Source organism: Pinus tabuliformis, chromosome 6, assembly GCF_031772625.1.
Source record: "Pinus tabuliformis cultivar Carrire ecotype Pingquan chromosome 6, CPIR1, whole genome shotgun sequence".
Classification (NCBI taxonomy): Eukaryota; Viridiplantae; Streptophyta; class Pinopsida; order Pinales; family Pinaceae; genus Pinus; species Pinus tabuliformis.
Window position 1 is genome coordinate 460,915,317 of NC_142292.1, and position 15,049 is coordinate 460,930,365.

The window sequence follows — 15,049 nt, forward strand, 5'->3', positions numbered from 1 at the left end:
ACAGATGATCAGGTTGCAGACATCTTCACAAAAGCTCTCACAGAGGCGAAGTTCACTAAACTTCGATATATGCTTGGAGTTCAGGAAGTTGTCACTAAGGGGGGATAGGCTCTAGTGCCTCCTTCCTTCTCCTATTGTGTCATATTTGTAAATCCTTCAATCCTATCCCAAGTTGTTCTTAAGGGGGGATGTTAGGATATTCCGACACATAGGAAATAGTTAAGTTCAACTTGGTCTAGTATAGAGTTAGGTATAGAGTTAGGTAAAGTGTGTTTCTTTACCGTTGTACATTTTGTAACTTACAATCCGACGGTCACGATATGTAGTGATCCGACAGTTCACTCTCTCCTCGGTATTACCGACACTTGATCCGTGGCTTGACACCCGATTGGTCCATGAGTTCTATTTAAAGCGCATGGAGGGTCATTGGTAATCCGTGCATGAGAGAAGCTTATGTAAATTTTCATTCTTTGATTAATAAATTGCCTGTAGTAGCCACGTTGGCGTAGGCCGTGGACTGTTTCCCTCTTTGAGTGTTTTAACCACGTCAAAAATACTGGTGTATTGATCTGTGATCTGGTTGTGAGCGGTGTCCTTTTGGTGTTCTTTCTGAGGAACTTACCCTGTAAATTCCTACAATTAGATATCAGTGAGTTAAATTAATAAATAGTTTATTAATAATTAGTTTAGTTTATAATTAACAATTAATTTAGAATTAATTAGAATTCTAATTTAGGATTTAATTTTTAATGAGAATTTTGATTTTTTTTAGCCCAACAATAGAATTTCTAGATTCATGCCAAATTTGACTCATCAACTTTGGAAGCTCATAGAATGAGTTTTACTTGGCCAAATGAGGCTCGGGACAGCTCATTGGAAAGAGAAAATCAAGGAGAACATTTTTGAGGAGGTTTCACTAATAGATTTAATCATTTATTGGGTCAAAAATCAGGCAGAAAATCAAGCTCCGAATTTTGAAAACAAAATCAATTTTCTGAGTTATTTTCTTCATTTTCATTTGTCCAAAACCTCTTCTAATTGTAGATCCATTGGTTAATCATATCTCTAGCCAATTAAACCATCCTAGGCATCAAGAGAATGTTTATATTTTATTTTCAATTATTTATTTAAATAGAATTTGATTGGATTTGATTTAAATTCCAGCAATGCCATGTTGATTTTATTGTTGCATTTTAATTTATTTTGATTTCTTTTTGCAGGAAAACAATGGAAGAAATATGGAGAAAATGATCTCAATCAATGAGAATGCTCCAGCAATTGAAGATCAGAATTTTGAGCAAGTAAAATTGGTTTTAGCAGATTTCTCTTCAACAAACTCTTCTCTCATGAATTCCTTCACAAGTAGTATAAGTAATATATTGCAAAATGGAATCAGGGCTGCTCTCCTCTGCAATTCTAGACTTTTAAAAGCACTACTGTAATAGGAATTTAGAGTTGTAGGAGAGAGGAGAGAAAATCTCAGATCTGGGGATTATTGAGGATTTTTCTTTTGTATCTTGAATTATGTATGAGGGGCAGAGTTTGCACTATTGTGGCTCTAGTTTTGAAGGCAGAAGTTCAAGCAATGTAAAAGACTGTTGAAGACCAAGATCAAAGAAATGGATGCAATAAATTGTTTTTTTTAATACTACTGTTTCAAATATCAGTTTCATTTTTATGGTAACATGAATGTCTCATTTTATTCATGTTTATGCACTATTGTCAACATGGGTAATTTGTCTCAATATTGTTATTAGGTATCTCTGTTCTTATGAATTAAAATCTGATTTTTGAGTAACTATTTACTCAGAAATCTGTCTTATAAAACTGATTTGTTGAATGGTAATGTGTTGTGAACTATTTCCACATATCATTATTCAATTATTGGATTTATTGATTTGATAATCAATATCATTTTTGTGAACTACTTCCTGGAATGTTGTCGGTTTATTATTTCAAGTTATAAGGTCTTAATAGGATGTGTTTTGGTAACCATAATATCAGTTAATTGAACTACTTCATTAACTTGATATTCATTATAAACAAGACATATTTAAATCCCAATACTTTAATTATCTTGCTCTTAGTTGGGTTAGATCTATATCTGCCTAATTAAGATAGGATTTAGATTAGTTTCTTTTGCTTGCATTATAGAATAAGCTTGCATTTAGAGTAAATTCTGCATTCTTTTAAGTCCTCTCATCAAGGAGGCAAAACTTTAGTTGTGGCTTGGCTGAACCCAAATCAGCTTAAGGGTCATTCTCTTGCCTGATCAGCAAGAAGAAGTGATCTGATATCCCTGTCTATTGGTAGGTAAAGATACATCATAAACCAATAGCAATAGGGAGAAGGTAACTAGACCTAGTTAAACCAGTCGGAGCCACCACACCAAACGGAAAAGGAGCTGCTTTAAGGTCCGGACCGGGTGGTTATCGCCCATTGTTGTTGCAGCGATTTTCGAGGCATCAACAGTGTCCAACTTCTGAAGGGTGAATGGGAACTCATAAGGTTGATAATATAAGAACATATTGTAACAACCTCGATTTTAAAATATACAAATAACTACATCAATTATGTGATTTATAATCAACACACAATTAATTAACTATTTAACATAGAATTTCGGAAATATGAGCAGAGACAACTTACTTGTGGTGATGATATTCCTTACTTGTGATTTCAGAGTTGAACGCTATTTGAATCCTACTAACTGCAACAAAGTTTTGAGGATGACTCTCCACCCAACCATAGGCTTAGTTGCACAAAATCTTTCTACAACTGGCCATCCCCGAGCCCTCAATCAACGTACTACTGCCAGGGAATCCTTTGTCTCACAACACTTTTCTCCCCAGAGAATGGATGATGGAATCATGGAATCCTCTCTCATGTTCCTCACCGTCTATTAAATAGAGCAAACATTGGAAAGGGAACCACATGCACACACTCCATGTGTCAACATGCAACTTTTATTTCTTTATTTTAAGTTTAACTTAATTTAGTAATTCTCTTAATATAATTCTTTCTTATTTTATTCATTTTTACTTTTTGATAACTTTACTTATTTTTATGGTTCTCTTAATTCAGCTCTTTCTCATTTTATTTTACTTTTTGTTAACTTTACTTATTTTTACTATTTTTACAGTTTATTTTTATTTATATTTATTTAGAACTCTAGTATTGTTATTTATTCTTTTATTTATTTATTATTATTATATTTTCTTCATTATTTATTATCTATTTACTATTATTATCTTTTCTTTATTGTTTATCCTTTATTATATTATATTATTTATTATTTTTATTATTATTAGGGGACATTACATACTCCCATTCTTTAAGGAACTTCGTCCTGAAGTTAAGTTGAATTATTTAACATTTTATTTATTTAGTTATTTATTACTTCATGTTTTCCCTACACCCTTTACTAAACTAGTATACCCAGCAAGCATCGAAAGTTTTCACAACACCAAGGAAATCTCAAGGAATCTCTGTCCTTTTTCCCACTTTCGGAACTAGGCATAAGCCTCCTTAGTCTGTATCTTAGTCCAAGGCTGGCCCCAAGGCTTGCGCCTGACTCAAACCTCATCTGCCCCAAGGCAGGCATCCGGTACAGTACTCAATGACTCTGGGCATCTCGAAAGGCTGGCCCACTCCCTCCACGACTACTAAGGTGCACAACCCCAAGCATCGAAGTCCTTACACCCCCACCAAACTTCGGCATCCTAAACCAATACTAGGAACCTAGCCTACAATATCAGGCACTTGGCCTCCTCAAGATGGTCCCATAGCCCCTCAAGAGCTATCCATCAAGAGCTATACAAGACAAAGGAACCACTGACATATGTAGTGTTGATTGAGTATGTGCCCAGCCCATATGGTGTTACGTATTCTCTCTCGCAGGTATGGGCTCCTACAAGATCATCAAATAAACTAGACCTCTCGGCCCATTTATGGATTTCCTGTCCATCACCACATCTCAACATACATCCAATGCATTAGCTATAACATCATAGTATCATAGAAAATAATCCACATGGAAGGTCTTGCATGTCATCATGAGAAAATAACATCGTTGTTATCACAAAATTCTGCATGTCATAAATCTACATACAATTACCACATGCTTCACATCATAATATCCTCCTAAGTTATAACATCAACATTCAACATCAAAGACGTATCATCACATAATAAATGAACCACATGTCAATATACCTCAACATAACTTCATAATCCCTATGCATATTATATCCATTATGAGAATACAACAACATTATCATATCAAAGTGAACAAATAAGAACCACATGTGCATCATTATCCACATATAATCACATCATGAAACATCATCAATATGAGAATCATCTCAACACTTATCAAATATAGAACAATAATACACTATAAGCATTCTTTTCATGATTCATCAGAAAAATCAATTTCATTTGTTTATGTAAAAAAAATGAATACCAATGATGAAATAAGATTATTCAACTAGGTTATCTCATCAATACTATTAGTGTCATGTTTTCATCAAGGTACCAATTACCTTTCAATAATCATTTCCACTTCCTTCCACTAGGAAGTTGGCAATTTTCATAGTAGGTATAATCATTTAAGTACATGTTTAGCCTTCAAATAAACCTCATCATCTTGAAAATTAATACCTAGTCATGTATTCCCCCTTCCCCAAGGAAATTTAGTGAAATTCATCCTTAAGATATTACTAGATGTACAAATTATAATCATCGATATCAAATTAAAATTCCATGATTGTTATACATATTTTGTTTATCCATTCTAGTACCATTCTACTTAGTGACACACAGACACTAGGTCATCCTTGTTTAAGTTTGTTATCATTCTTAATCAACTTGCATTATGGTTGGTTGATCCCTAGTGATGTATCCATCATTGTGTAATTATCATTGTACATCCTCAAAAGGCTTACTTATCTCATCAGGTTCTCATCTCAATACCACTTGACCTCTCTTCTTTTGTCAATTTATGCATTATTCTTCTTGAAGTCTCATTATAGAATTTCCAACAGCATATGTTTGTATGCTTCATGCTCAACGTTTTCTCATTATTCTACATAGTTTATTTCCTTTTCCATAAGTTTAACAATCATTATCCTTCGAACATTTTCTTAGATTAATCACTTGCCATTTCTACAACTTCCAATCTTAATCCTTTTAAATCATATAAGTCATTAGTGCGAATTGTACCAATCATGTTTCTTAACCCACCCATCAATATCCTTAGGAGAACGTGCCAGTAAGAGAGAAAATCCTTCACTTCATCGCATAAGTTGGTCATAGGATTATCATAGTTCAACCTATTACTCCCATGTTATTCACTAGGTATACACCCCAAGGAAGTTTTCTCAGCTTTAATCAACTTCTTCATTCTAAGAATTTCCATATTGTTGTTTTTCAATGGGAAACTTGACTTTACTATCAATGATAGTTGACTGGGTAGGAGATTATTCCTCTCTTGAGAAGGAACACCCTCAAAGTAATAGAACCCCATAGATTTTAATTATGAATTCAAACACTATAGCTTAATAGTCCTCTAACTCCATGGTATATAATATTCATCATTCAATCATCTCTAACTATTCAGTCATCATTACTAGGTTTCCTTTTACACAACTCATCCTCGTTCGATCTCAACGTTTTAAGTTTGTAGGTTCCCTTTCTAGTCTATGGGAGAACTCCCTATAACAACACAACACACCCATTGATATTGATATTCTTTTCAATCGATGTTCGTCCTAAGATCATATCCCTCACGACTTCCATTGATTCCATACGTCATTAATGCAAGATCCTCAACCCACGGACAACACTTTCATTAAAATTGTCAAGCCCACCAATCTTAAGGGGTCAACCTTAATCCACAAAGAACAATATCAATCTTAACAATAACATATCGTCATACATGTCACCACAACAACAATTCTCTATAGGTAATTCCAAATAGATGTAATATTTTTCTTCTTCACCGGTAAGCATTTTATGGCCTTTGCATAACAACCAAAACTTGTATAATTCAATCTCAATGATTTTAAAGCTAAGGAACCAATTGATCTTCATACTTGATATCATGATTCAACTTAGTTTTTTTTTCCTCTCTTAAAAGCATAACATGGTTGCACCTGAAATGTTATTACTATATCACAATTTGGGTAACAAACCCTATAAAAGAATCAATAAAGTGGGTTGTCAAAAGTAATCCACTCAACGTTTACTATTTGAATACATTAAAGGAATATAATTTCTCAATCATACATATGCATGCCCATAATTCAGATATCACTCAATCATTTTAATAACTCTTTTTTTATCTTATCATTTCAGGTTGATCACTGATTATGAAGGCTACCATTCATTTCACCATTAGAAATATTGTAGGGTTCTCATTTTCCCTTTCTCCCTACATAACTTTATTCAATGTTAACATTAGTTATCAATCATAGAAACTTTTCTTCATTTCTTAAAACCCTTGTGGACATACTTATCTTTCCAACTTCTCATTTTAATAATGGGTTTATCCTTCTAGGGCTAGCTTCCCACTATATTCATGTCACTAACAATACATGCAAATGATACCATAACGAAATTTAACTCGAAAATGCAATAAACATTTTGCAAAATAAATTAATCATCTAATATATTCAACATCACAATCATCTCATGCTACTCATTAAAAACCATTGTTAGTCATCTAATTTGAAGTTAGTAACTCCAAATCCATTACTAACCTAAATTTAATTGTTTAAACCAACACTACTAGTCATTGAAAATGTTCCATTTCTCTACCTATTTTCTTTTAGGTATTATATATATGTAATTATTATTATATATATGATTACTAAAAAACAAGTTAGTATTTTTTTTTTAAATAATTATTTAGCAATTAATTTATGCTTTCATAAATTTATCTGAAGTAAAATAATGTCTTAGGGCTCTATATAAACTACTCCAAAATATTATAAACCATCCTGAATCATAAATTTATGATTTTGTATGTTTATTATTAAATAATTGTTAAAAACTATCCATTATAATATAAATTTCATAACAAACATCCCATTTGGAAATACTTTGACACAAGACAAACCTGCTCATCTAGACTAACAACTAAAAACCCCATGACAGCCCTAAACAGTGGCTCGGTCATATTATAAGCTATGAACAAACCTGCTCATCTAGACTAACAACTAAAAACCCCATGACAGCCCTAAACAGTGGCTCGGTCATATTATAAGCTATGAACAATGCTAATTCATAGTTATAATAACGGGATTGAAGGAAGTTATAATAGCCAGATTGAAGGGAGAAACTTCTTGGAGAATTTTTCAGGACGAGATAATCCGGGAACAAATTGAGTAGAGTAGAGTATATTAGATATTTGTTTAAATGAAAATAAAAAATATAATATATATAAAATATGCATATATGTAATATCATGCATGTGATTTTTAATAAAAATCTGTTATATTAAAATCATAACAATAGATTTAAAAGTATTTTAGTATATAAATACATGCAAATCACAAGTGTCCAAATATATATTTAATAATAAAGAAAGTTTATTTACTTTAGAAAAATTATTTATTTAATAATTTATATAATAATTATTTTATTAAAATTATTTAATTTTAGAATATATATCATATATATATATATAGATATATATATAATTTTGAATGTATATATTGTTAAAAAAATTGTTTTTATTTTTAATTTTAATTCACTAAATTTTTTAGTCATCACAAGCAAAATTATTGATAAAATTTGATTCAGTTTTTTTTCATAATTTTTACCTATAGATCACACAGAGTTAAACCCGCTCTGATAACATATGTAACAACCCGATTTTAAAATATACAAATAATTATATCAATTATGTGATTTATAATCAACACACAATTAACTAACTATTTAACATAGAATTTCGGAAATATGAGCAGAGACAACTTACCTGTGGTGATGATATTCCTTACTTGTGATTTCAGAGTTGAACACTATTTGAATCTTGCTAACCACAACAAAGTTTTGGGGACGACTCTCCACCCAACCATAGGCTCAGTGGCACAAAATATTTCTACCACTAACCACCCCCACCCTCAATCAACGTACTATTGCCAGGGAATCCTTTGTCTCACAACACTTTTATCTCAAGCGAATGGATGATGGAATCATGGAATTCTCTGTCATGTTCCTCACCGTCTATTAAATAGAGCAAACATTGGAAGGGGAACCGCATGCACACACTCTATGTGTCAACATGCAACTTTTATTTCTTTATTTTAAGTTTAACTTAATTTAGTAATTCTCTTACTATAATTCTTTCTTATTTTATTCATTTTACTTTTTGATAACTTTACTTATTTTTACTATTTTTATAGTTCTCTTCATTTAGCTCTTTCTCATTTTATTTCACTTTTTGTTAACTTTACTTATTTTTACTATTTTACAGTTTATTTTTATTTATATTTATTTAGAACTCTAGTATTGTTATTTATTATTTTATTTATTTATTATTATTATATTTTCTTCATTATTTATTATTTATTTACTATTATAATGTTTTCTTTATTGTTTATTATTTTTATTATTATTATTATTAGGGGACATTACGCATATGATATAAGACTGAGGAATACTTAAAGACTCTTTCATTGTGCATTCTAAGGAATTGTTCATGCATCCTATCAGCTATAAATTGTGCATAGTCATAAATGATAGCAGGAGGCTGTCCTGGAGTGTAGATGGACATGAAAGCAAGAATAATTTTATCAATGTATTCACTAGTGGTGTATCCCAAAACACAGGATATCATGGTTACAATGTATTGGCCCCATTTAGAGAAAATAGTTGCTACATATGGAGGGGGATCCTTAGGGATATGTTTTTTTCTCTCTGATGAAGGTTTGGAACAATTAGACCAATTTTGATGGGCTTAGCTTAGGATACTGGTCCAATAGGCCTCCAATTGAGAGTGGGGTTAGGTTTGGCCCTGGCTGGAAATGCAGCATTTCATTGATGGATTCAGTAGTGATGGTGAAAAGTATGGTTTGGTTTGGAGACATGACTGCTCTCTGACTAGGGATGTAATTGGCTTGACAATAGTGGACAATCTCTGGGAAAATGTGAACCTAAGGGAACTGGTATCTGGGTAGATTGGAATCCCGTAGGTGGATTTCATCGGCATGGTTTAGGTGTCTATCTTTGCTTAAGCAATGGATTTTAAGGAGGAGTTCTGTTGAACTGGTATCCTTGATTTGGAAATCCTTATCAGCTAAAGGAAGGTGGTCCAGGTCTAAGTGAGGTGTAGAGATGGGCCTTACATCCATTGCAATTGTGGCAGCCATACTCAATTCATGTGGATTTGAGTGTGGGGGTAATTCAAAGTTTTTAGGGCAACGAAGGTATTGCAGAAGGTTATGGCTTAGAGTGTTAAAATTAAAGTAAATTTGATATTTTTTTACTTAATTAACAGTGTTCTGAGGGTGAATTTACTTGGAATTTGACAATGGAGTTGGTATTCCACGGTTAAATACTTGGAATTGAGAGAAATTGATTGTAAATGGTGGTTGATGGTGGCTACAAAGGTTCGTATGGTTCTAGTATGGACTGGTGAATGAGCTGGGCTGTCTACAATGTCTGTAGAGTAATGGCAGAGGTCTGTGAGCAAATTCGTTGTTTGGAGGGGTCACAGCGACTTTCTGAGTTCTTTATAGAAAGTGCGTGAAAAGAGTGAAAAGAGGGGTAATTGGGCTTATATAGAAAAAATGTTAATTTTGCCGGGTTCATTAATTGATTAATAGTGGGCAGTTTTTTCAGTTATATAAGAAAGTGGTTTGGTGGGGTCATTGCACCGCTTTTGAGAGGGAAGTGGTTTTGAGGGGGGCTCACCCGATCTAGTCGAGCACGTGACACGTAGCATTCTAGGGGTCGGAGAACACTACCTTATCAGGCAGGTAAAGGATGGACATCGGGCCGGGCTGATATGGATGTGAGCTGTAGGATGAGGGGGAGGGAGATCGTACGGGAATCAGGCAATGGAGTTGCATGAAGATTAAGAAAAACGTTTTCGGGGGCCAATGGGTCTAATCACTCGCGGTATAGGATTAAATTAAAACTTAATCTCATCAAGGGCACTTTAATATAGGATTAAGGACTGAGAATGAGGTTTTAATGTATTTTTGGGATATGGGGGTGATCATATAGTTTATAATTAAACTAAGGGGTGAGATTATTTTATATAAAGGAGCTAAACATATACGGACCAATGAGTTTTTCAGGAATTTTATATGTTTAATTAAAAAGTTAATATGAGGTGAAATGAGCGGTAGGGGTATTGTACTTAGGTATACAAAATATTATGCGCTTTCCATACACTTAGTACTTAGGATAAATGTATTTGATGGGTATTTGCATGAAATATGTTTATGATGGGGATTTCCTAGGCAAAAAGAATTTAACCTTAGGAAAATGGGTTTTGTGAGGGGGGTGAATGAATTGCAAGGGAATTTAACACCTTTCATCCTTAAGTCATCAAGCCGAGGGTCCAATGCCACCAGAAGTCAGAAAAATGCTTTGGTCTCTTTCATTTAAAAGACTATGGGTATTAATATTTTTATTATGAAAGGGAAATTAGTAAGTGTTATAGGGGTTAAAATGAATAATAGGGAATTAATCATTTTGAATTGGTGAACCATTATTTTTGCCTTTGTAAAAGGCTTATGTACATAGAAACATATCATTTAAGCATAATGGATGTGCTTTTATCAAGTGATCTTTTTAATCATGCAACCTTTCTACTACTTACCCATTCACCTACCCTACCATTTTTTCTTCCTTTATTTGGGTGCATTTAGGCTAGCAAACCCTTAATACTCACTTTTCTTTTACAAATCAAACTATCTACTTCTAACCTTATAACATCCAAGGGCTCAGATTAAACCATTGAGCTCTTTTCATTAACTCTACCTATCTAATGATCTGTCAAGATTAAACTGTTTGGCCAGATCTTCTTCTCTAACAATAAACATCAAAACTGAAAGAATGAATAGTCAAGATTAAACAATTTGACTATCATGGATTGTGGCATAAATTACAAGCTACACACAATCATTATTATGCAGAAAAGTAAATAGTAGTGGCATTTAAGCTTGCTCACTTTCATAGTATTTTTCTTTTTACTTTTTGGGGTTCATTTATTCTCATTTTTTTTACCTTTCTTCATTGTTTTTGTCCTTTGATTTTTCTTTTAGGACGTACCCTCTTTACATTTTTTAATCTACTAATATGAAATACATTTGCAGAAAACAAAGGTATGTACAATATTACAAGGCTTTAATACCACCAAGTCAATAGTATGAAACCTATCACTATAGGAATCTAATAGGTTGAACAATATTTCACTTCAAGAACATGGTCATGAATCAGCGTTCTGATGAAGTGCATGTGTAGTTCAATGTGTTTTTTGCGCCAATGTTAGATTGGATCTTTGCATAGTTGAATGGCACTTTGCTTATCACACCAAAGTGTAGTCGGATGCTGCTACTGAAAACCAAACTTTGACAGGATCGGACGAAGCCACATGGCTTTCTTACTAGCTTCAACAGCGCCACGATACTCTATTTTTGCTAAAGAAAGATAAATGGCACTTTGTTTCTTGAAATCCCATGTAATAGGTCGAGAACCAAGAGTGAATACATAAACTGCAGTAGACTTTTGATCATCAGGGTCACCAACCCAATCAGAATCAGTGAAACCAACCAATAGAGGAGATGCTTCTGCACTGTAATGAATACCAAACTGAACTATACCTCGAACATAACGATGTATTCTTTTATTTGTTTTCTAATGACTTTCATGTGGTTTTTACATTAACTGAGCAATAAGGCCAACAACAAAGGAAAGGTTGGGATAGGTATGGGTCATATACAAAATTTTTCCAACAAGTTGATGGTATAAGGTAGCATCAACTTTAGGGGAAGTACAAGTGACTGAAAGTTTGACTCTAGACTAAAAGGGAGATGGGGTTGGCTTATATTATTCCATGTGAAATTGACGTAGAAGATGATAGGAATACTTGGACTGGGAAAGGGAAATACCTTCTTTGGATTGCAAGACTTGAAGACTGCGAAAATAATGCAAGTGTCCTAAGTCTATCATTTCAAACTACTTTTTAAGGCTAGACTTCATATGGTTTATAATGTTGGGATCACAACCACAAAGGATAAGATCATCAACATAAAGAACAAGAATGATAAGAGACTTACCCACTTTCTTGGTGTAGATAGTATTGTTAGAATCACACCTAGAAAATCCAGTATCTAAAAGAAAGCTATCCATTTTGGCATAACAAACCCGAGGGGCTTGCTTGAGACCATAAACGGATTTATTAAGCTGACATACAAGGCTAGAGTATTTTTGTAAAAATCCAGGAGGTTGTTCCATATAGATTTCTTCATGCAAGTCCCCATGCAAGAAGGCATATTTAACATCCATTTGATGGACTTCCCATTTGAAAGAGGCAACAAGGGAAAGGATAAGGCATATAGAGTTCATTTTTGCAACAAGGGAGAAGGTTTCAGTATAGTCAATTCCTTCAAATTTCTAAAACCCCTTAGCAACAAGATGAGCTTTATGTTTATCAACTTTTCCATCTGGTCCAAACTTGGTTTTGTAAACCCATTTGCATCTAACAATTTTTTGTCCCTTTGGAAGAGAAACAAGGTCCCATGTATCATTTTCCAATAATAAGCGATATTCTTCATTCATAGTTGCGTCCCAATCTGGATGGCCTGAAGCTTTTGCAAAGGTGTCAGGATCATAATTCGTTGAAGCTTGAGTTAGTAAAGAAGAGGCTCTATCGAACTAAGAAAGTGTACGACGTTGATCTATAGGATCACTTGCAAGAGCACCTTCTACATCCCTAGTAGCACGAACCCATTTTGGAAGCTGAGGAGCTGAAGGAGGATCCCAAGAAGGTGGGGGAGGATTTTCATCCTTGTTGTCATCATCTGAAGAAGTAATATTTTCAAAATTATAAGGGATAGAGAGAGGTGGCACATCCACTGAACTAGGCTCGTAAGCCGATATATTTTCAGCAAACTTTACATCTCTTTTGTTGTGTGTGGAGCAAGATTATTCAGAGGTCTTTGTTTCAGCCGAATGTATACCCCAGGAAGTTTGTACACCCCTCCACGCAGGGGGGTGCAGGGGGGACTTTTCCCCCCCGCGGGGGTCCGGGGGGGCCGATCCCCCCTAGCTAGGGGGTCCGGGGACCAGCGGTCCCCCGGCGGGGCTCGAGGGCAGCACCCTCGAAGCTAAAAACAAATGTAAAATTGCCTTGTAAAAGTATAGTAATTTCTAGTCAATCTGGGTCGTTCATTAGGCGGATGATCTGACGGTAGAACTTATGTTTAGTTTAGGGTTTTTTTGCCCTAGAAGGCAACCCCTCTCTTTGTATGAGGGTATTGTATTTGAGGTTGCGTAATAGATGTATATTCTGTGAGCGAGAAACATAGAGGTGAGACTGTGAGAGAAAACAAAGGATATTACAACAAATCTGTTGTAGGTTGTGTCTCTTCATTTTACTGGATAATAGAAAGGAAGGACTGGTTGTTCGGGGTGGACATAGCCCAAACTGGGTGAACCACGTATATATGTGTCTCTCTTGTTTTATGCATTTTCTGTGTTTATATTTCTGCTATATTTTATGTGTTCCATTGCTCCGTAATATATAATTTTTTAACAACTAGTATCAGAGCCGAAGGTCTATTTGGCTGATAAACTCACAGGAAATAAGGGTTCCTCGTTTGAGTGGGAGCAATGGCGGAAGATGGTAAGTTTAGGGTCGAGAAATTTAATAGCCAAAACTTCTCACTGTGGAAGATGCAGATGGAAGATTATTTGTATCAGAAAGATCTATACTTACGATTAGGCGAAAAAGCGAAGATGCCGATGGGTATGAAAGATGAAGAATGGAACCTTCTTGATAGAAAGGCACTCGGAACAGTACGGTTGTGCCTTGCAGTGTCAGTCGCCTTCAACATTTCGAAGGAAACAACAACAGACGGTTTGATTAAGGCGTTGGAGAAACTATATGAAAAACCCTCGGCCTCAAACAAGGTATTTCTTATGAAACGGTTATTTAATATGAAGATGTCGGAAGGTGGATCTGTTTCAGATCATTTAAATGATTTTAATATTGTTACAAGTCAGTTATGTTCTATAGGGGTAAACTTTGATGATGAAGTTAGAGCTCTGTTATTCTTGTGCTCATTGCCAGAAAGTTGGAATGGTTTAGTAATGGCCATTAGTAACTCTGTGTCTGGATCTAGTACTTTAAAGTTTGATGATGTTGTCGGTGCTATCCTTAGCGAGGAAATGCGATGGAAAAGCTCCAGTGAGACATCGAGAAATGCTTTGAGTGCAGAGTCTAGGGGAAGAAAAATGGAAAGAGGAAAGAGCTCAGGATATCACAGTAAATCAAGGAAAGGCAGATCCAAGTCCAGATTGGGGATAGTGTGCTGGAAATGTGGAAAGAAAGGACACCTAAAGAAAGACTGTAGATCTTGGAAGGGAAAAGAAGGAGATTCACAGCAAGAAAACAATCATGAAGAAAATGTGACAGGTGAGGTGTTACAAGATGCTTTGATTCTTTCTTTCAAAAATATTACTGATTCATGGGTGGTAGATTCAGGGGCCTCATTCCATGCCACACCTAATAAGAAATACTTTCATGACTATGTTCAAGGAGATTTGGGACAAGTTTGTTTGGGTGATGATAAACCCTGTAAAATTGTTGGAATGGGTAAGGTTCTTGTAAAACAGTAGAATGGAAACCAATGGCTACTAAAGGAGGTAAGGCATGTTCCAGATCTAAAGAAAAATCTGATTTCAACATGGCAGTTAGGCGATGAAGGTTGTGTGACAACTTTCACAGATAAAGCTTGGAAGGTCACCAAAGGAGCCCTGGTAATAGCAAAAGGCAAAAAGGTTGGTACATTGTATTTATGCAATGGTA